This window comes from Podarcis pityusensis (genome assembly GCF_964106645.2).
Source record: "Podarcis pityusensis genome assembly, chromosome: 6".
Lineage (NCBI taxonomy): Eukaryota > Metazoa > Chordata > Lepidosauria > Squamata > Lacertidae > Podarcis > Podarcis pityusensis.
The window spans coordinates 41,501,464-41,524,110 of record NC_138030.1 but is presented as its reverse complement, the minus strand read 5'-3'; the positions used below and the strand labels follow the sequence as shown (position 1 = coordinate 41,524,110).

At 44.1% G+C, this 22,647-nt stretch overlaps 1 protein-coding gene and 1 long non-coding RNA gene across 2 annotated transcripts in view; one reads left to right on the top strand and one right to left on the bottom strand.

Moving 5' to 3' along the window:
- Positions 1–17,415, bottom strand: part of LRRN2 (leucine rich repeat neuronal 2) — a 151,496-nt gene extending 134,081 nt beyond the window's left edge. The window contains exon 1 of the mRNA XM_081010061.1: positions 17,070–17,415. The gene's annotated coding sequence lies outside the window, so the exon portion shown is untranslated. The remainder of the gene's footprint in view (positions 1–17,069) is intronic.
- Positions 13,487–17,017, top strand: LOC308479481. The gene is made up of 4 exons (XR_013987702.1): positions 13,487–13,535; positions 15,477–15,587; positions 16,312–16,517; positions 16,709–17,017. It is a non-coding gene; the product is annotated as an uncharacterized lncRNA (long non-coding RNA).
- Positions 17,416–22,647: the final 5,232 nt, after the last annotated feature.

Genomic DNA, 22,647 nt, shown 5'->3' with positions numbered 1-22,647 from the left:
TGGCAGCTGGTCTCTTCAGCTTCTGTGAATTGGGAGCACCATCTTGCCCTTTGCCTCATGTAATGAAGCAACTTGGCCAGCCCTGATTTAACACAAAGGTTTGCTTAAGCAAGGCTGCTAGGCAAGCAAATGTTCATTATGAATACAGTGTTTGCAGCAACTTTGAGATGTATTTGCTTTGTCGAATCCCCGCGACGGGGTGAGCTCCCATTGCTCTGTCCCAGCTCCTGCCAACCTAGCAGTTCAAAAGCACGTCAAAATGCAAATAGATAAATAGATACTGCTCCAGCGGGAAGGTAAACGGCGTTTCCGTGCACTGCTCTGATTCGCCGGAAGCGGCTTAGTCATGCTGGCTGCTGTACGCTGGCTCCCTCAGCCAATAAAGCGGGATGAGCGCCACAACCCCAGAGTTGGTCACGATTGGACCTAATGGTCAGGGGTCACTTTACCTTTACCTTTTAGGTCCCCAATAATTTTAATGGAATTTCCAAATGTAATTAATAAATGTGTTTTGGATTGCAGCTGTTGGGGTTAGAAAACGACAATGGTCACAGTACACACAGTTATACTATTGCAGTCATTATTATGTCAACCCCCACATTTTATGTGAATTCTCAGCAGGCATCCCCTACTAACACACACAGAACACATGCCTCCTTGCTACTGAAACTTTTTGAGAAGAGGTCATGGACAGAAAGTCTTCAGATTTACCTTCTGAAGCAGAAAAGGAGAGTAAAAAAGAGCATTTGAACATTATACTTTTTCCACAGTAGATTCATGCCCAGTTTTAAAATGTACCTTCAGAGCTTCTCAGAATTGGTCATTCAATATTTGTTAATTTAATAATTTGATTTCCATTAGTTCAATATTCAAAATGGGATGTTTGCTAATAAAGTAATTCTCCAGCCTACAAATCTGGATAGTCTCCCTAGAATTCTCAAGAATACTGGAACATTTATGAGAGCAATTGCCTTTTATGCTCTAATTTGCTAAGTCAGTAGTGGCACAGTAGAGCATCTGTCCCAGGTGCCTTCACTCCTGCTACTAACCCTTTCTCCACTCTCTCTCCACAACAGTTACAGAAGCTTCTGCCCAGGGAGATCGTGGTTAAAAAGCCAAGTAGTTACAGGACATGATTTTCCAACTTACCCTGGTTGACACATCAGGGGGAAATGGTCAGTTGAAGTTTGAAAAAAGCTCCTTCCTTTTTTTATGCTGAGCTTTCATTTATCTTTCTCCGTAAGTATTACAGATGAAAATAGACAATGGGATAATATAGACTTAACATAAAGAGTCAATGCCATCTTCTCTTAGATGTGAAGGATCCTATCTCTTTGAAGTGATTTAATTAGATCCTACTTCATGAAGCAGTTAGCAGTGGTTGGTCAATGTGTATTTAGCTTTAATAAATAATTTTAAACACATCTATTTTTAGTTACAAAGCTGCATTTTGCATTCAATTTTACTTATTCATAAGTAGTAGGAACAAATGGGCACAATGAACCACCACCTGGGAATGTATTTCCATCTTAATATTCTCCTGTATGTTGGTCAGCACAAAGGGATGTGGAATAAAAGATGAAAATCTAGGCTTTTCAAAAATATATGACTGTTTCCTGGTTTTCAGAGCAAAACAATGGAAGACCTGGGGATATTAGATGGTGAATCAGGAATAGTTCTCTGGCTTTAAAAATAATTTATCAGCAATTAAGAGTATTAAAATCAAGTAAGTACCACTGAATTTCACAGAAGCACAGGCGATCCTCTGGAGAATAGAACAATTTCTTGTCTTGTCTTTGAACTTTTAGGACTGATTCAACTCAGATTTGATGAAAATGAAAGGGGAAGAACAAAGCCAGCCTGATATAACTAGGCGTCCTTGATAAAGTGTAATCTTGGAGGGGGAAATTATACCCAGTGATATTCTCTACTAAATATGACTTTATAATGGAGCAGAAAAAGGTTATTAATTCTAATAGGAATCACTAGAGTCTCTATGGGGTCAGTTGATATTCCAAGCATTTTAGACTCAGAAGGTGCTGGAGGGGAAAGCTGGCATTAATACCAAGTAGAACTCCTGAATAATTCATTACAAGTAAATTATATGGGGTCTCTCATGCTTCTGGTACCATTATCCCTGTCTAGAAGTCAGCGCATCGTTGGTAGGAAAGATGGTCCAGTAGTGAGCGAGGATTGCCCTCTGGATAGGCATGATAGTAAATTTTAAAATCTTTCGGGGAAAGAGCATTTCTTTAAATTCACAGATTCCTTCTACTAAAACTAAATGAGAGGTTTTACGAGCATAAAACTCAAAACAGAACTCCAGAGCCAAATTGTATTCATTTTGCTATTTAGAAGATCTCTTTAAAAAATATTTAACCGTAATGAATTTCCGCTCATTCAGCCATAAGCTAAGACTGGCTGCAGCTTCTGAGCATGTATATGCATGGCAAAATGGAGATGTATATTCTTCACTCAAGATGGCATACATGTGCCGGAAAACATTTTATTACATTGAAGCAATATCTCCAGCTTTGCATATAAATGGTTGCATGTGCATTAAGACTGTACAACCAAATGGAATGAAATGGAAGGAACAACAAAAAAAGTTATTCTAGCTTTTGTCAGAAGGAAGGATCTGTACAGTTCTGTTCTGTGCTCTTATAAGAATGTATGAAGAGCTGGATCAAACCACAGGCCCATCTAACCAAGCATCCTGCTTCCAACTGCAGCCAATCAGATGCCTACAAGAAGCCTGCAACCAGGACATGGGGAAATAGCCCTTTTCATCATCACCATTTTTTATTCTGAACCACTTCAGCATCAGCAGCGCATCTCACCAGAAATGCAACACCTACCAACATGTTACTTCCCCGCCTTATTCAGAAAGGTCAACTTCTGTGACTAGAACATGCCATAAGTGCATGTGCAAATGTAGTTGAGGTGTCCATGGACAAGCTTGTCTTCTTGGCATTCATGGTCGAAACCCTCCCCCTAATCCACTTCCTGCACACAACATGCTCCTTCTGTTCCTTTGCAGATCCTCCCTTCTGCCTGGGTCACCCAGTGTGAGACTTGCTCATTGTATTTTGTGCATGACCTTGAGCAGTTTCCTTCTGCCTCTCCCAGCTATCATGACCTGTTCAGTGCAATCCTGCTTCTTAACGGAAGGAGCAATCTCATCATATATGCACAAGCAGCGTATCTCAAGCCAAAGGATTCCGCCACTCTACTCCCCCCAAATAGCAAGTGTTCCACCTTGCATGAACAGAAGTCACAGGACTTTGCTCCCTCTCGCCCACTGCCTTTCCCCTCTGACAAAGCAAAGGGGCTTGAACAGACCCCCATTTAGCTTCAGTGCCTGAGATGTGCTGAGATGCAATCGGAGCAATTTTCTTGACCATTTATTGCCTTACTAAAAACCACTCATTGGAACAGCCTTTTACACAACCTGCAATAAATATATTTATCGCAAAATACTCTACCCCATCAACAACCTCCAGACCTGCACGTATATTTCACTGCCTATAAACTGATTGATGCCCTGGAACTGCTTCAGGCTCTTAAACAGCTCTCCTTCACCTACTTCTCATTTCCCATGGCTTATGGGGAGGAAATACAAGAGGCTTGGGAGGCACAAGCTAAGTTCCAATTGGCCTTCAGCACAGGAAAGGGGAGGTGGGCAAGTGAGGTGGGGATGTCGCCAGCAGGACTGGTGCAACTATTGAAGGTCACAGCAGAGTTTCTTGTAGAATGTATGGTTGCTCTTTCAAGCAGTGATTGAGTTACGCTGATAAGGCTTTCAAGTCATGTAAATATAAAAATAACAGGGAATTAAATGACATAGGTTAAATGTTGCTGTGTGACTGACTGCTACCTGAACAGCAGGGTAGGGTTGGATTGCATTATAGGAGCTGTGTGCACAACAATTGACTTCAAGCTAGCCATTTGATGGAATGGAGGAGAAATTCATTTGGTCCACATTTTGAAGTGAACTGAACTAATTTATTGGTCCCAGACTTATGTGTGGATTGGAACACAGCTATTAACTAGATTATGCACTCCTCTAAATGCAGCTTTGGTTAAAAAAAATATGGATACAGTAATGTGTATTTTATGGGAGAAATGTGTATTTTAGAGGGAAATACATTGGAAAGCATACCAAAATGCATATTTGGGGGAAAGAATACCTACAAAGCATATCTACCATGTGTTCAAAAAGCAAACAGTTTAAATGATAACTGCCATACATTTTTCTTTTAAAAATATGCAAAACCAGCAGGAACTGACCTAAGACTGAGTGCCTGTGAACCTGACATGGAATGGAAAGAGGCTGGTTTGTCCATCCCCACTTCAGGTCCAAACTGCTTTGACTGATGGTTCACTAAATGGTATGGCTGATCCATTCATAGGAAATTTGGTGTTTTGTTGAGCCTCCTTAAATGCCATTTGGCAGAAAGGAAGCATACAAATCTTATATTAAAATATTGATGAAGCAATCTGCTAGGGCAAAATGACCTTAGTTCAGAGTGGAAGGACTCTATAACACACCAAAGCATCCCATTGCCAGACAACTCCTTTCCCTCCCCAACAGCAGATACTGCCTATGATTCTGTCCACCAGTTGCTGTACTGGGTCCTGGGGAACACGGTTGTCACCTAATGTCTCTTTTTCAGACCATAGTAATTTTGGGGCAGTGAGATACTGTATTATGTAAGGACCATGTCACTTGCCTCTTGGCCCCAATGATTAGTTTATCTGCTCTTGTCTTCTGGTCTGCTATAGATAGCCTGATCCCATTTTTACCTACAACAGGGAAGAGAGACAGAGAAGGATGCATAGAACAACTGCTGGAGCACACACTCCTTTCCAGATAGTAGATTGAAGATACATGGCGCAGCCACCTCCCTAAAATTTATGAGGTCTGAGTCTGGCCATTGCTTGCATGGAAGACCATGTAGGGATACCATGTATACTGCCCTGAGTTCTGTGATGGAAGAAAGGTAAGGAATAAATGTAATGAGATGATTCATGTACATACCAGTTGCTGGGTATCACAAGTGGGGAGAATGCTGTTGTACTCATACCCTGCTTGTGGGCTTTCAATAGGCTTCTGGTTAGCCTTGTGAGAATAAGATATTGGACTGGATCAGATTTTTTATCTGATCTAGCAGGCCTCTTTTGTGTTCTTAATGATTCATGACTCAGTGAACTCCAGTGCCTAAGGAAATAAACAGACATTTGTCTCCCTAATAGTTCATAGATCATAGAATCATAGTTGGGAGGTGTCATTCAGGTCATCTAGTCCAACAACCTGCAATACAGGATTTTTTTGCCCAAGGTGAGGCTCAAACCCAGGACCCTGAGATTAAGAGTCTCATGCTCTACTGACTGAGCTATCCCAGAGCTGCAACATAACTCATTTAAAAGAATATCACCCAGAAAGATAGCACACCCCATCTCACCAGATACTGCTCCTGTACGACAAAATGAGGTTTACACAGGAGTAGGACTGGGTGGTTTGAGTCACTACCTTAAATTGTAGCACCAGCCTTGATTTCAAAAAGCATGGTGCAATTTTGTTTTTGTCTCCAGGTTTTTGATGCAAAAACTTGGTGTTCTGATAGAAGAAGAAATCTTTTGGGTGTTTTTCTTTTCAGGTGGTGGGGGACTGGTAATTTCCAGAAAAAAAGAGAAAGGGAATATATTTCCCAGGAAACAATAATTTCATTTGCAGGAGGCCACACAACAGAATAAGAGAAAGTGGCTGGCACATCTTGCTCATAGAAAGAGTCAGAAGAAGATATCATCAATCAGCACGCCAGTGGCTCACACCTCATTGCAAAGAGAGTCCAAGCGAGACACAGATCTCCATTGTGCTCCCAGGTGCAAGGACTAGATTGCAAAAGCAATTGGCTGCAGCAAGCGCCTACATGTAGGGAATTAATTAGTAAGCCCCAGTAGGAAGGCCCCAGGTATCTATAGGCCAAATCCTCATGTGATCTAAACCAGCAATACCAAGAAGATTGGCTGGAGACAAACGGATATACACCAGCTGAGGATCTGGTATACAGACACACAGTAAAGTGCAATTGAACGACAGGATTTCCTGAGTATCAGTTGTTTTTAAGTATCCATTCATATAGCTCGAAAGCCAGTCCAGGATGTATGATGGGATTAGGGAAGAAATTAAAGATGAATTTACTAATTGTAATTAAAGATGAATTTACTAATGCACACTTTCTGAAACAATATGCAGACTGAAATATAATCATCCTTTGAAATCTGCACTCCTTCAAATGTTGCAAAGCAGTTCTCTGGCCAAGTGATGTGTACAAAAAACACATATACTAGATAAAATGTGCCTAAAACTCATACACATGACATACAAAATACACTATATTAGGGAAATATACTTTGAAATAATGTGTATTGAAATAATGTGAAATAATGCCAAATTTGTATATTTTACAAGAAATTCACACTAAAATGCTAATGAATTTTCACGAGGGCCTTATTTTTGTGGGAATTCCACAAAAATGACATGGCAATGTGAAGAACCGAAGTTAAAAAAATTGAGAAATTGGCAGATTTGTCCATCCCTAGTCTATAGTCTTTGATAATGAAGACCAGAGGCTTGCTTCTGATGTGAAGGGACTAATTCAGGGTACTTTAAAACATCACAGACTTGGCACAAGACTGTGTGTATTAAAAATATATATAAAAAATACAGAAATGCTAATCATATTTTGCAATAAAGAAAACTATACAAAGGAACTGATTGTCAGAATTTTAGCTATGGACAAATAACAACCTTTTTATCCAAAATAACGTATTTTTCACTCTATAGGATGCACCTAGTTTGGGGGGGAGGAAATAAGAAGAAAAAAAAATTCTGAACCCCAGAAGCCAGAACAGCAAGAGGGATCTGGCGTCTGGGATAGCCTCTTGCTTTTCTGGCTTCAGGGACAGCCTTTGAAGCCTCCGCAGGGCAGCAGGGTGCCTTCACCCTGCTGCCCTGCGGAGGCTTTGCGCAGCCATCCCCAAGCTAGAACTTTGAGACGGAGCGCTGTGCAGCGCTCCGTCTCCCTGTTCTGGCTTTGGGCTTAGCTGCGCAGCCTGCAATCGCTCCATAAGACGCACACACAATTTCTCCTTACTTTTTAGAAGGGAAAAAGTGCGTCTTATAGAGTGAAAAATACATAAGTGTTAGTTGCCAATCTCTTAAAGATGTTTCTCAATTTAATTCTTTCTGCAATTTCCAGATTTTTCACAACACAGTCGTAGCATTTAAGAGACTGTAGATTTTTTTCAATTTGCTGTTAATAGAAGAGAGCTACCTTTACCATAAACAACTGGATATTGGGGCAAATTTTGTGTTGTTTAAAATTTCTTCCTGATAGGCATATTGTCGACCCTTGATTAGCTTTCAGTGGTAAGACTAGAAAAGTATAGCATCACTAGCTAGACAGACCAAGAAGCAGAGAGGTGGAGATGTAGGATAACATCCTTTCAGATAGGAGGATATCTGCTCAAACAATCTAAGTGTTTACCAAAGCAGTAACTGACTTTTGCCAGCTTTGTGCCCCAAGGAAATTATGGAGCAATCCATCATCTCTCAGTCATTTCAAACTTCCAGTAGACAGGTATGCCTCTTGTGTAAAGTAAAATCCAGTTAAATTCTTGGCCAGTAGCCATGTTGTTCAGGAACTTTTCCACCCTTCCAGCTCTTTTTGACCTCAAATTGTTGGCCTTCACAATTTCTCTTGCAATATTATTTCCCAAGTTAACAATTCAATGAGAGACTTATAAAAAACGGATGCCTGTTAATGTGGCTGGATGTTTGTTCCAACAACTTATATGTGATTACAAAAATCATTGTATCTGCGCAGACAAAATAGCATCAGTTGCTACCTGCTATGCCAACTGTTCCCTGAGCTCCACAAATGATAGCAAGTTTTTAGTTATGAAATACCTTCTGCTTCTATGAGGTTGGTTGCAGAACAACTCTTATTGCCTGGAAAACTGAATAATATATAGAATCAGTAATGATTGTATAATGAAGTGTTATAACTTCTGTATCTTTCTATAGTAGCATTACCACTGGTAGAATCAATTATACAACCAAATCAAATATGTCTGGTGACAATTAGTTACAAATGGTGGCATTTTACAACGTACGAGACTGGGCCCAAACCCATTAAGATAAATAAATGTGCAAAACATTCTAATTCTCCAGATTGTGCCAAGTTTCTCATTAGTTTTGAAGATTCTAGGATTACCTCATAAAATCACTGCCATTCCTGGTGACAGCTACAGGTGATCAGTAATTCCTACAGGAAAAAATTCTATCAGAAAGTCACATTTGATTGGAGGGGGCAGGGTTGGAACTCCCATATTCATTCCTCCAGAATACTTTCAGGTTTTCTCTACAATCACTACCACAATGTTTTTAGAACTGAAATTCTCCAACATCATATTGTATGAAGCATCCAAATTATGTTCTCAAAAATAAAAATACTGGTTGTTTTTTTTTTAAAAAGAAACAGAAAACACCACACTTTATAAAAAAAATGATGGTGAAATCCTATACACATCAATCTAGGACTGCCCTGTAAAATGCCTTAGACAAAATCCCAAGTTTGGACAGGACTGCATAGTGTAATTTGATGGCGATTCCTCTAAATTCAATGTTTCAGCAAGCAACCAAGTTATCCTGGCTGAGGTCTACACCCTCCAGCTAAGAATCAGTTGTGTCCAACCTAGTTTCAAATGCAGGAAGCAGAAGGAGGTTATTATAGGGCTAACAGATCTGACTGTCAAGCTGCTCTTCCAGAATAGCTACTGAACTTTATCCCCTTTCCTATGCTCATTTCATGACTCCCAGCCATATCCCCTTGTTCTCATAATTCCTCTTCTACTTCCTATGCAGATAATTCAGGTGCCGGACCTGCAGCAGACCTTTTATCTCACGAGAACAGAAGAAGCCTCTGGATATCACAGGATATCACAGCAAGATTCTGCTGCTGCCGAAGTTGGAGGTACTTTGCAATTTAGGGCTCATTCACAATTCTGCTTGTCCCGTGCCCAGAGCCATAGCTACTAGGGGCGGGGGTGGTGTTGTTTAGCCAGGGGTTTTGTTTTTTTGCCCTGGGTGAAGCCTCCAGAGGGGTGCTATTGAGGCTCCCAACCTCTCCCTCCCCCCCCTATGCGTGCCCATGTGCAAATGTGCATGGGAGGTGTGCCAAACTGGGTCTTTGACCCAGGTGAAATAAAGCCTAGTTTCACCCCTGCCATGCCCAGAAAACACAGGTCCAAGCACTTGTCTATTTTCCCCACCATTTTCCATGGGAAAACCTGCTCTTTAAACATCAAACCCAATTGATGTTTGCCCTGATTCAGTGGTAAAGATTGGTTTCCCTGGGAGAAGGAAGCAGGACAAGCAGAAGTCTGGATGAGCCTTCAGAGGACAATGGTTCCTCTTCATCTTGGAGAAGAGTGACTAGTGGGGTGCCACAGGGTTCTGTCTTGGGCCCGGTCTTATTCAACATCTTTATCAACGACTTGGATGATGGACTCAAGGGCATCCTGATCAAATTTGCAGATGACACCAAACTGGGAGGGGTGGCTAACACCCCAGAGGACAGGATCACACTTCAAAACGACCTTGACAGATTAGAGAACTGGGCCAAAACAAACAAGATGAATTTTAACAGGGAGAAATGTAAAGTATTGCACTTGGGCAAAAAAAATGAGAGGCACAAATACAAGATGGGGGACACCTGGCTTGAGAGCAGTACATGTGAAAAGGATCTAGGAGTCTTGGTTGACCACAAACTTGACATGAGCTAACAGTGTGACGCGGCAGCTAAAAAAGCCAATGCAATTCTGGGCCGCATCAATAGGAGTATAGCATCTAGATCAAGGGAAGTAATAGTGCCACTGTATTCTGCTCTGGTCAGACCTCACCTGGAGTACTGTGTCCAGTTCTGGGCACCACAGTTCAAGAAGGACACTGACAAACTGGAACGTGTCCAGAGGAGGGCAACCAAAATGGTCAAAGGCCTGCAAACGATGCCTTATGAGGAACGGCTAAGGGAGCTGGGCATGTTTAGCCTGGAGAAGAGGCGGTTAAGGGGTGATATGATAGCCATGTTCAAATATATAAAAGGATGTCACATAGAGGAGGGAGAAAGGTTGTTTTCTGCTGCCCCAGAGAAGTGGACATGGAGCAATGGATCCAAACTACAAGAAAGAAGATTCCACCTAAACATTAGGAAGAACTTCCTGACAGTAAGAGCTGTTCGACAGTGGAATTTGCTGCCAAGGAGTGTGGTGGAGTTTCCTTCTTTGGAGGTCTTTAAGCAGAGGCTTGACAACCTTATGTCAGGAGTGCTCTGATGGTGTTTCTTGCTTGGCAGGGGGTTGGACTCGATGGCCCTTGTGGTCTCTTCCAACTCTATGATTCTATGATTCCCAGATTATTTCTCCATCTATTATTGGACCATGTCTGCCTCATCAGTCAACTACATTTATTTTGTCACCTTGAACTGACATGTATCTCTGGTTGTGTGTGATGGATAATATGATCCCATGGCATATGAAAAAAGTTCAGGTTGCAGCTGACTTTCCAAACCACATTTGAAGCTTTTGACTTGATGAGACACTATCATAGATCTGGAGTCTTTGTGTAGCAATTAGTTCACTTTTTACTTTCATCGACCTGAATGGCAATCTGGATTAAGAAGGAGGTTAGTGATTTCTAGATTTACTAACAGCACAGAAAACACATTTTGAAAAACTTGTGGCTACCCTGCAACAGGTTATTTATTCATGGCCTCAGATTATTGAAAGCTTGAAAAATCAACCAAGGGTGGTTAATAAATAGGAGAGTTCTGAGCTTGAGTTACTGGATACTAATTCATGGCTGGCCAAACCCTCTTGGCTCTGCTTCTGAGAGACTCTACCCCTTGTTTCTGAGAGACTCTACCCCTTGTTTCAATTGCTTATGCCAAAATGGGTTGAAGAGGAACCAAGAGTGAGTAATTTCTTATAGGATCACACCAGTACAGGAGAATAACTTTCCCCAAAGAATCCTGGGAGCTGGAGTTTGTGAAAAATGTTGACCTCACAGAGCTACAATTCCCAGCAGCCCTAACAAACAACAGTCCTTGGGAATCTCCATGACTGTTAAAGTGTGGCTGTGACCTAACGTGTGCCATAAGCTGTTGTAATAGGACATGTGCTTGCATAGGTACAATATTTTGAGAATAATTTTCTAGCAGAGAAGATATTTGAGCCACTGGAAAGCAAAGTCCGGTTGTAATAAATTGTAGTCTGGCATTATAATGTTAACAGAATGACAATCAGTCTGGAAGCAATAATTGAAAACTCCATATAGCTCTTCATTCATTTAATACCAAACTCGCTGAAGATGCCTCTCTGGTGTCTTCAGATCTATCTTTTATGAAGAATCTTGTCTAACCATTCAAGGTGGTTGGCACAGACATGCAGATGTGTATAAAAATAAATGTCATAACACAACCAGTTGCTCTGCATGAAACAGTCTTTGGAAATAAACACATCAAAGAGCAGGAAGGAACAGTTTATCCCAGGAAGCCTTTGATGTGAGAACAGAAATAAGAGTAGAACATAAGACAGACCTTGTTGTATTGATACATCTGAGAACAGACCATAACAGAAGGAAAAACACTTATGGGGAAAAATATTTTGAGAAGACACTTCCCAGGAAGAAACAGTTTAGTTAAGGTGATCCTAAGGAAACTAATTGGCATATTTTCTGATATCATAGGCATAGCTGTAAAAGGCAGGGGTTAGATACCTGTTACCCTTATCACCATCTATGGTCTTGTTTTGATTAAGAGAAACAAAGATTTCATTACATAACATAAATCACACTAAAGCCAAAACTGGGCCACCCAAGACATTTTGCTACCCAAGGCAAGAGACAAAATGGCACCATGTGCAAAAGCTGCTGGGGCTAGTGGGTGAACCGTCCTTCAACACTGGCAACAGGACAAACTCCTCCAATGTTCATGAGGGCAACAGGGCAGCTTAGAAGGTCAGGAAATGCCATGTGGCATAAACTGTCTTGTCCACCAATACCTTGCTCCCATTTCCTATCCCTCAGCATCTGCCACCTGAAGTCATCATGCCACTCTGACTAATGGTAGGGCCAGCCCTGACTAAAAGTCCTGTGCACACATTACAATTATGTACACTGAGCATACAGGAAGAAGAATGGGGGACCTTGCACATTCAGCATAGCTTGTGTGTGTGTAACAAACTTTGTTCGCATAAATTCTGTATGTGAGGTAGGGGACTCCACTTTTTGTGTATGAACATTATGTCTCTTGATGGTTATGGTGAAACATATTGGGGGCTAGGCCAGTGGGCTGAGCAGGTATACACTATCAGTATACACAGTTATAATATGTCATAGAATCACAGAACTGTAGAGTTGGAAAGGACCCCAAAGTTAAATCTACTCCAACCTTCTGCAATGCATTAATCACATCTAAATGTGTGCAGCTCTTATGCAAATGCAGCTACAGACGTGAATAATACTTGCATCAACAATCCCCTTTTCTCACATCAGGATCTGAGACTCCAGTTCATAAGACATTATGATGTATCACAGCTCACATCCCTGAATGGACTCAGCACTCCTCTTGTTTCTGTAATATAACTGTGCTGCTATAGGATGAGATAAGAAGAACAAAGAGAGAAGATATTTATTTCTTTTCTTTTTCTTTCTTTTTCCTTCAAAAAAGCCTTTTATCACATGAATGAATTCAGCGGAAAACCTTTTCACCAGGCTCAGGCGGAAGCTCTATGTAAGATTATGTAGGACGGAAAGGTGTCACCTTTTACTGAGCCAGCCTCAGCTGAAGAGAATCTTTCAAGCAGCATATAACTCTACTTTGGACAGGAGTGAATACTTAGGCATTAGCCTTAAGCTTGTACTCTATGACTGCTCCCACTAAAAGAAACTCCAACCAATAAAATCCATCACCTTTCTCATTCACAAAATCCAACATGGTAACACCAAAACAAACAAACAACAAATCCAACCAAGTAGCCTAAAACATATGTGAAGAAATTCATGAAGCTAAGAATGAACCTTTGCTCTGGGTATTTGGAGGTCTGTAGACTAGCACGTGGAGATGAATAGTATACTTGGTACTTGGTTTTGGAGGAGGCAGATTTTAAAATCTGTTTTGCAACAAACTTCCAGGCTGGATTCCAAAATTTCTTGAATTCTAGAACAGCCTCACAGTCTTTCTATCATATGTGCAAAACCTGCTAGGTTGGACTGCACTGATTTCAAAGCATATATGCAGATTCATAACCCAGGCTGCAGTGGCCTCATTCACTAATCCCCCTAGCATGTAATAAAGGCCATGTGATAATGACATTGTTGATGTGTACATTGCAGCGAGGCCTTTGAGTATGTGCAGGCATAGAAGAAAGTTCTAGAACCCACTAGGATATCCCCCAGCATCTAGGTTCTGGTAAGTCGGTGCCACATTCACTGCCAAAATGTACACACATAGATGCCATTCTCATGTTTCATTGAACTCATGGTAACAATTCTGATCTGCCACTTAGGGTTGTTGCAAAAATTGCTGGAGGAAATGTATGTGAGGTGCTTGGACACTCAGAGGTGTGTTATACAAATACTAGATATTAGAAGCTGGTGGAACAGCTTTAGTAAATTACATTGCCCAGAGCTAGTCAGTCTTTCAGAATTTCAAAACTGGTCCAACAGAAGATGTCATGACAGCTTCATTGCTTCCTTGAGTCCTTGGGCCCAACAACACAACAATTCAGTTTTGTTTTTGCTTGAAGCTAAATACAGTGAAACTCAATAACTCGCACAATGGCAACAACAGTGGTTCATGTTGTCTCTAATATTCTCTTGGAACGTTGCACTACCAAAATGTAATGAAATCTTTCAATTTTCTTCCCAGGTTGCTTTAAATCCAGCATATATGTTATTGCCAAAATTTGGAGAAACTTAACATTTCCCATTCTCTCTCTCTATTAACAATCGCACATGCATGCCAACATTTACCAGAATTTGGACGGGTGTAGCATGCATAATATATGTAGGCAACACATATAAAGGTAGAGAGATCTGAGAAACTCAGCTGCCCTGCTGCTACCTGGCTTCTCCTGCTCCATAAATTTTGTCAGCACAGAAACTTCATGTGGAGTCATTTTGTATCAATGCAAAGCAACGACAGTTTTTCACTTGCTTTTAACACTGATGCTGAACTAGTGTAAGTGTCACTATTTAAGATGTAAGGCTATGGAGTAGCGCGGAACTAGGTCAGCTAAAAGAGGGTGGTTTTCCCCAAGGTGAACAGCGACACCAGGTCAAGGAACACTGCAGTGTATTATCATGAGGCTGGAGAATGGAGGCAAGAGGTTCGTTTGGTGGTGAGAAGACCTCTTGACCCACAAACAGGGGAGATGTGCAGAGAGAACTCCTGGCAGGAGCTCTATGGGGAAAGGCTGTTTTACAATCACTGGGCCATTTTGCCAGTGGAAACTCCTGAGGCCACAGCTAGGTGTGTTCTCTGCACTGGGTTCCCAGTATTCATATTCAGGGAGGGAAGTCACTCTGGAGTTTCCTCCTACAGGGAGGAATGGAATTAGAATGGAATTTGTTCCACTTGATGAAGGAAGGACAAACTGCAGCATTAGCCCTGCTTACTTAGCAAAGCGCTTCTACGTGCCTGCCTTCTTGCCGGATGCTCAGCGGAGCACAGAAGTCCCTTGATCTCAAGGGCAAACAGCAGCTCGACTGTTGCTTAAATAAGGGAAATAGAGTCATCACAGAAAATTCAGCATACCTCCAGGTCCGTTTCCTCACTTGCCTTACTTTGAGTCCCTAAGATATCTACTTGCCCACCTCCTGGGACCAAGACTCTTCTTTTTCAAGATATCCAGATATTCTGACAGCAAGCCACAGGTACCTCCTAGTAGAAGAGCGAAGGGCAACCTTTTGGAGCTGAATCTCCCTCTGGCTGGCAATAAGCAGTGGCCACCCAAGCCATCTGATTATGGTTTCCTTCCAAGAGCACATCCGAGACTCTGAGAGCCTAGTGAGGAGAGGGCTGAGCATGCAGAGCACCCATACAGATCAAGACCCAAGAGCAACTTTGGGCATTTAACAGAAGCGGGGGAGGAAAGGAAGTGTGACTGACTTGCGCTCCTGCTTTATGCACTTCTCCCCCCCCCCCCCCCAAGGTGACATGTGTGGTCATACATCTCACCCTAGTGGAGCTATGTAAGTTCCACCTGCCAGTGTTACACAGGAAATACAAAATGAAGGGCAAGTCATTTGGGCGTCCTTTCTGTGTGCAAATCCCCCTCCACAGCGTGCACACACATTAGAGGTACTAATAAGGAAAGCTAACACAGGTCAAATTCCTTCACTTTTTCAGCAACAGCTTGTAAAGGATCGGCTACTGCTGAGGAGAAACACACTCCCTTTCGACAGAAGAGCATCATTGTGCCAGGAGCCTTGCATTGGAGGCAAGGGGGAGGACCCTTCGGTAGCCCTGCAACACACGCCTTTTGACACTGAGATTTTGTAGAGAGAGTTAGCTGTGCGTACACCTTTAGAACACATTCTCCCCCTCAAAAAATTACCCCTCGCAGAGTTGCGATCCCCAGCAACCCTTAACAAACTACAGAGCCCAGGAGTCTTTGAGGGGATGTGCGCTGAATGCACTTTAAAAGTATAGCGTGCACACAGCCTTAGGCAAAGGATGAGAGAATGAAAGATACAGGTCCATGCATCTGGAAAGAAAGAAAGAAAGAAAGAAAGAAAGAAAGAAAGAAAGGGGGCAAGTGATCTGATTGCTATGAGGGGAACTATGCACGCACAGACTTCCTGATGCTCACTGTAAAAAATATCCCTCCTTTTCCAATGTCCCCCGCCTTCCCCTTAGAGAGAGCTTCTACTCCATTACTAGGGAAGGTTTGCTTCAGAGCCATGATCTAATCTAACTGCATGATCTAACACAGAAGTGAAAGAAATACAAATTATTTACAGATCTATTTCATGTGACGAAAGCTCCCGTTGGAAAAACTCCCTTTGCCTCGCCACAGGGATACACTGCTTTCCCAAGATGGGTTGCAGATCAGAAGCAGGATTGCAGGGGGAAAGGGGAGCGGGGCGGGGCGGGGGGGCTGAACAGAGTCTCTTCACGTGTGGGTAGAATATGCCATAACTACAACAGGGAAACGGTTCGGCAGGGCTGTATTGCTCCTCAGGCACACGCAAGGAAGGGAAGGAAGGAGCAGAAGCAAGCACAGCCCCCTCCAACGCCTGCACTTGTTCCGCCAGCAACTCTTCGGCAGAGCCCCACCGCCTTCCTCGCTCGCTTCCTCGCAGGCTAGCCTGGCTCTCTCTCTCTGGGATGACGACAGACAGCCATCGCCGGGTTATTGCAGGAGGCTTTAGGGGGCTGTTGGCAATGGTGAGCGAAGGTGATTCTTTGGCTTGTCTGCAGAAGCCAATGTAGCTTCCTAATGCACCAAGTTCCTGTTCCACCACCACCCATCTCTCTCTCACAAACACATACACGCACACTTCACTCTCTCGATCAGCTCTTCCTGGGTATTATGATGTTTGTAATCAGAGCCCTTTTCTTTTATGGCACCATCGCAGGATGGAGACTGCTAGGCTAGACGGCCAGAGCCCAGGCAACCTCTTGAGAGCCTAAGGTTCGTCGGGGTGAAATGCGCGGGGCCAAGCGAGCCTCAGCCTCTCCGCCAGGGGAGTGGAGGCTGAATCCTGTGACTACATGTAGACGACCGGTGTCAACCTCCTCCTACCACCCCACACGGGGACCACCCCCTCCATGGGAGCCACTCCGGATTGAACACCCAAGTCAACCTCTCCCCATTCGGACGAGGGGTTTCTGCGCTGATAGCATTCGCCAAGACCAGAGTTTGGCCTCCTCACCATCTCCTTGGATAAGTGTGTGTGTATGTGCATGTGTGTGAGAGAAAGAGAGACTCGGACACACCTGGATCAGAACGCCCGCTCGGATTCCAGAGGATCGACTCCGGATCTACGCCGCCACCGGGCGCGAAATCCGGATCGAAAGTTCGCAGTCGGTTAGCGCCCTCCTCTTTCCCACCTAGTCCGTCTCCCTCCAGCCTTGACTTTCTTATCCGCTTCCCGCACCCAAAACCAGAGCATCCGAGACACGAGAGCGACACGGCAGCGGCTTCATCCCCGCGCGAACCCCCTTCCTCGCTTCTGCCTCTCCCAGAACAGGAGAGCGCGCGCGGGCGAAACCCACCCAGAGAGGGTGTCCGTCAAATCAAACCTTCCTCCCCGTTGGCCCCTGAGAAGCACCCCCCCACACCTGCCATCCCCCTCCAATGCCCCCGCCACGGGTAAAGGACAAGGAGCTCAACTTACCCTTGGATCTCTCCTCTCCTCTTAGCTGCTGCTCCCTGCCATCGAGGCACGCACATCTGGCTCAGACGGATCCCTGGAGTTGGCAGACACAAGGAGGCTGGCGGCGGCAAGTGGGGGGCGGTGCGGTTCTGGGGCCCAGACGAAGCTCGGGAGCTTGCCCAGACTCCCCCACCCGGACGGAGAGGATGGCAGGAGAGGGCTCTGCCTCCGAGGCTCCCTCCTTCCTCGTTCCCTGCGCGCGCTCTCGCTCTCTCCTTTCCAGCTAGTTGTTGGGGAAGCGGCGGGGAGAAAGATCCTCTTTCCTTTCCCCCTCTTACATCTTATTTGCGATCTCTCTCTCCTTTCCTCTCCGCCGCCGCCGCCACCACCGTGTACACCTCCCTCCTCCTCCTCCGCCTCCTCTCCCTCTAGACTCCCTCCCTCCCTCCTTCCCTCTAGCTGGAGTCTTGTCACTGCAATGTGCCACCCACCTGAATCAGCTCCTGCCTGCTTTGCCACTTAACTCCTGAGGCACCAGCCGGCTCGCTGTGGTAAACAACCCGGGAGAGGGACCCTGCCTGCGTGGCAAGAGGCAGCGGTGATGGTGGGGACGCCCTAGCAGAGCAGGCTGCTGGCAGCCAGAGCCCAGGCTTCAGGAGAGCAGCTGTCTCCAGGCAAAGGCTGCCATCTCTGGGCGTTCGGGTGGAAGTTGCCAGAGATCGTGCCCAGGCGTGCGCCGCCGTAGAGTAAGGGAGCCCACAAGTACCCCAGCGGGGAGGAGATCAAGGCAGGAGAGCCAGAACTTGCTTTTATTTATTACTTTTGTATGCTGCCTTTCACCAACAAAGGAGCCCAGGGCGGCAGATGTGGAAACGTTAAAACAAGGCAAAGTAAAATAAAATGAACATATTTAAAATGTTTAGAACATTGAAAAACATCTAAAGCAATCACATACCCTCACAGTTGGTGAATTCAAGGTTGCCATGGCCAGTCTTGCCTATAACCCATCAAATCACTGAGTAAACAGGAATGTCTTTCTGCTGAAAGTCAATAATGAGGGAGACAGAAGCACTTCACCAGGGAGGGCATTTCACAAATGGGGAGCAACCACCAAGGAGCCACTGTTGTTACAACTCCTATGCCTAATATTATTAATAAAATTTCTATTCTGACAAGCAACAAAGCCATAAAACAATATAAATTAAAACATTAAGACTTTCTTAAAAAGAAAATTAAACACAGTCCCAAGATCCTCACAACCAGTGCTTTTATCTGGGGGTCCTCAAAGGTATGCAGTACCGGCAAACCCCCCCCCCCCATGTTAAGAATGTGGCACTTACTGTAACAACTTCATGGTGAGTACGGATGCCTTTCCCCCCTAAAAAATAAAAAGCACTGCTCACAACCAACCATTTCAAGGTTTCCAGGAACAGTCTATTTCAACTACCAAATGCTGGATGAACAGGAATGTTTTAAAAATTCCTCCTGAGTAGCAATAATAAGGAGGTGACAATGACAAAAAGGGGTGGGGGGAAATCCGTTTGAAAAGTGCTGAAGACAGAGCCGTACCTATGGGGGTTGGGGGTGGAGCCAGGTTTTTTGCCCCAAGTGAAGCCTCCAGAGGGACGCCATTGAGGCTCCCAGCCTGTGTGTGCGCGTGCACACAAATGCACATGGGTGTGTGTGCCAAACTTTGTCTTTGACCTGGGTGAAATAAAGCCTCATTTCACCCCTGCTAAGAGAATCAGTTTCAAAAATGCTCCGTCCAGGCAAGCATAAGAAGAAGAGTTTGGATTTGATATCTCGCTTTATCACTACCCTAAGGAGTCTCAAAGCAGCTAACATTCTCCTTTCCCTTCCTCCCCCACAACACACACTCTGTGAGGTGAGTGGGGCTGAGAGACTTCAGAGAAGTGTGACTAGCCCAAGGTCACCCAGCAGCTGCATGTGGAGGAGCAGAGACGCGAACCCGGTTCCCCAGATTACGAGTCTACTGCTCTTAACCACTACACCACACTGCAAGAAGAGCCTGATGGATCAGGCCACAAACACATCTACTCCAGCGTCCTGTTCTCACAGTGGCCAACCACATGCCTGGAGAAAACCCACAAGAAGGATTCAGGCACAAGAGCCCTCTCCTTTCCTGTGGTCTCCAGCAACTGGTATTCAGCAGCATTGCTGCCTCCAAATGTACATATTACAGTCATCTTGGCTAGTAGTCTTTGATGGTTCTCTCCTCTATGAATTTGTCTAATCCTCTTTTAAAGCCATGTACGTTGCTGCCTCTATGTGGGAGCAAGTTCCATAAGTTAACTATACGCTGTGTGAAGAGGTTCTTTCTAAAGCAAGAAGCATTTTCAAGGACACAATCCAATCAGGGGGAAATTAACAATATTAATATTAATAGTAATTAATAACCCACCTTTTTCCTTATCAGGGACTCAAGGCAGCTTACAGATAAAATACGAACAGCTAAAAACAGAGAAAATAAAATAATTACAAATGATTAAACATTAATAGAATTAAAACTATATACAAATTTAAAAGAACTATTAAAAACATACAGATAACTACACTAAAACCAGCATGGTGCCAGCCCTTCCCTTAAAAGCAGTCCGTTCCCAAAAGTCTGTTGGTATAAGAAAGGATAACAAGGAGGGAGCCTGTCTAACTTCTCTAGGGAAGGAGATCCAAAGTCTGGGAGCAGCCACTGAGAAGGCCCTCTCCTGCATCTCTACCAAGCATAGCTATGAGGGTGGCAGGACTGAGCAAAGGGTCTCCTCCCTCAGAACCTGGGCAGATTGTAGGACAGAATATGGTCTTTCAGATAGCTTGGACCTCAGTCATGCAGGGCTTTATAGGTTATAATGAGCACTTTGAATTGTGTCCAGAAACAGACCAGTTGCATGCTCCCTACCCTATAACCCCTGAGGAAACCTTGAAGCATGGCCAGCAAGGGATAGGTCTCAAGGGCTAGACAGAGAGGGACCCAAGTGCCCCACGCATGGAGTAGGAGAAGCCTTATGTTTCTTTGCTGCAAGACAGTACCAGGAGTTCTACAGGGAAACGTCAACAAGAGAGGCCCATTCCTGTGTACTGTGTGATGCAGGTTAGTGTGCCCTTCGCATTAGAGAACCCGTGTGCACACACTGAAGCAGAGGAAATGGAGCAGCTCAGGCTGCTGTCCAAGAAAGAGGAAAAAGAGAATCTCACGTTAAAGGAAGAAAATGTGTCTCAGCAGCCAACCTAAGCTCAAAACCACATGCTTCATTTATTCATTATGCTATTTATAGGTTGACTCGTTATAGAAAGCTATCTGGGCAGCTTACAGCATAAAACATTGAAACATTTAAAAATCACATTACAGTAAAACTGAATAAAACACCAACCTTCCCCAGCTATGATATAGCTGATTCAGAAGATCTGCTTCCTGCTAACTCTCCTGTACACCAGTTTCAAATATCTATGGATTTAATTCTGGCCCTTTCACTATAATGACATAACACAGAGAGCTAGCTACCATACTGGAGAGACCTAGAAAGAATCCTGTTATCCTAAAACAATATTATAGTTCATTGAGTGTGCTGTCTACATTGGGTACTTAGGACTTAGAATCATAGAACTGTAGAGTTGAAAGGTGTCCTGAGGGTTCTAGTCCAACCCCCTACAATGCAAGAATCTCAACTAAAGCATCCATGACAGATTGCATTTCAGCATCTGCTAAAAAATCTCCTATGTCACTCATTGAATTGATACCTTTTACCACATGGGCTGCTGATTCAGGTTGGGACCCACTGCTTGCCCCATGGGTGTTGAAAAGCCTGCCTTTTCTTCCAGAGACACTATCATTGCCAGAGTCGGAGTCAGCAAAAGCTTAAGCTTAGACATTGAGCACCTGACATCCTGTACCATAGCATGGCATCCAGTACTTTGAATCAGGCTTTGCCTACTTCGTGCCCTCCAGATGGTTAGGACTACAACTCCCATTGACTAGGGCTGATGGGAGTTGTAGTCCAAAATATCTAAGATGGCACTTGTTTGGCAAAGGCAGCCCTAAATCTTATGCCTATAAATAGAGATAACATCAGAGTTTGAAGCTCTTCACCCTCTTGAAGGCCCATGAGAGTTCACAGCAAGCAGTGGGGTGGTGGTGAAGATCAATTCCCTTTCCTTATAGCTAAATATTCATTGAGATCCAAAAGACCGCTGATGCCCTAACCATGGCTTTTGTTGAGAAGCTATTTTGCAAACTGTGGGACTCGACATACGAGGAAGGTGGAAGAAACCGCCAGCTGAGAAATGCTGGGCTGTCACCTCCATCTCAGAGTCAGCTGCACCACAAAGGCTGACACAATTTTGACAGCATTGGCGTTGAGTCTGTTTTTAGCTGTCCTTCTAAGCTTTCTCTCAAATCAGCTTTATGAAGGCGCCAATAAGCACTCTTGCTCAAATTCTATTCTGTGCACACCCTGGTTCACCAAATAATCAAATCTACGCAAGCGGCAGGGGCAGCCCATCCTGTTCCTCCACCTGAGGCAAAATGGGAAGGTGCAGCAGCCAATTTCAGGGTATGACCCACAATCAGAGCTGGCTGGCATCAGCATGTGGCATCATTGGTCAGCTGCCAGGGCCCAAGCAGTTTGGCAGAACCCACTATTATGGTCCACCCTGCACCTCTATTAAAAGTTCCTGACTTGGAATTCCAAGCATTGTCAGGAAGGATCTAGCCAGCCCTTTAATTTTTGACAGTGCCCCTGACAGTGTCAGTCTGGGGCACTGTGGGAAATTAAAAGTGTGGCTGGACACAGCTGCCAAGTGCTGTACAGAGCATTGCCTCCACAGTCTGATAAGCCCACCAAGCTTCCAGAGGAATGGGGTCTCACTTCATCTGAACCGCCCCCCCCAAGCCTTAAACCTGTGCTGCCTACAGTGCACTGTTCTCTCAGTCAAAGTTGATGGGGTCACAACAGTTTTGGGGCTCCTGGGAGCACCAACGGTGACCAAGAATAGGCACTCATTTCTTGTTTTGCCTTCTTTGCACATTAGATTTTAGATGGTGACTTGGTCTCCTTCCTAACAATATGCCCGAGGGCAGTGAACTAGAGAGGAAAGAGAAAGAACACATGTATGTTAGAGGGTTGGGGGGGATGAATGCAATGACCTGATTTTGTTGGCAGTGCTGCAGCAAAGTACTCCTT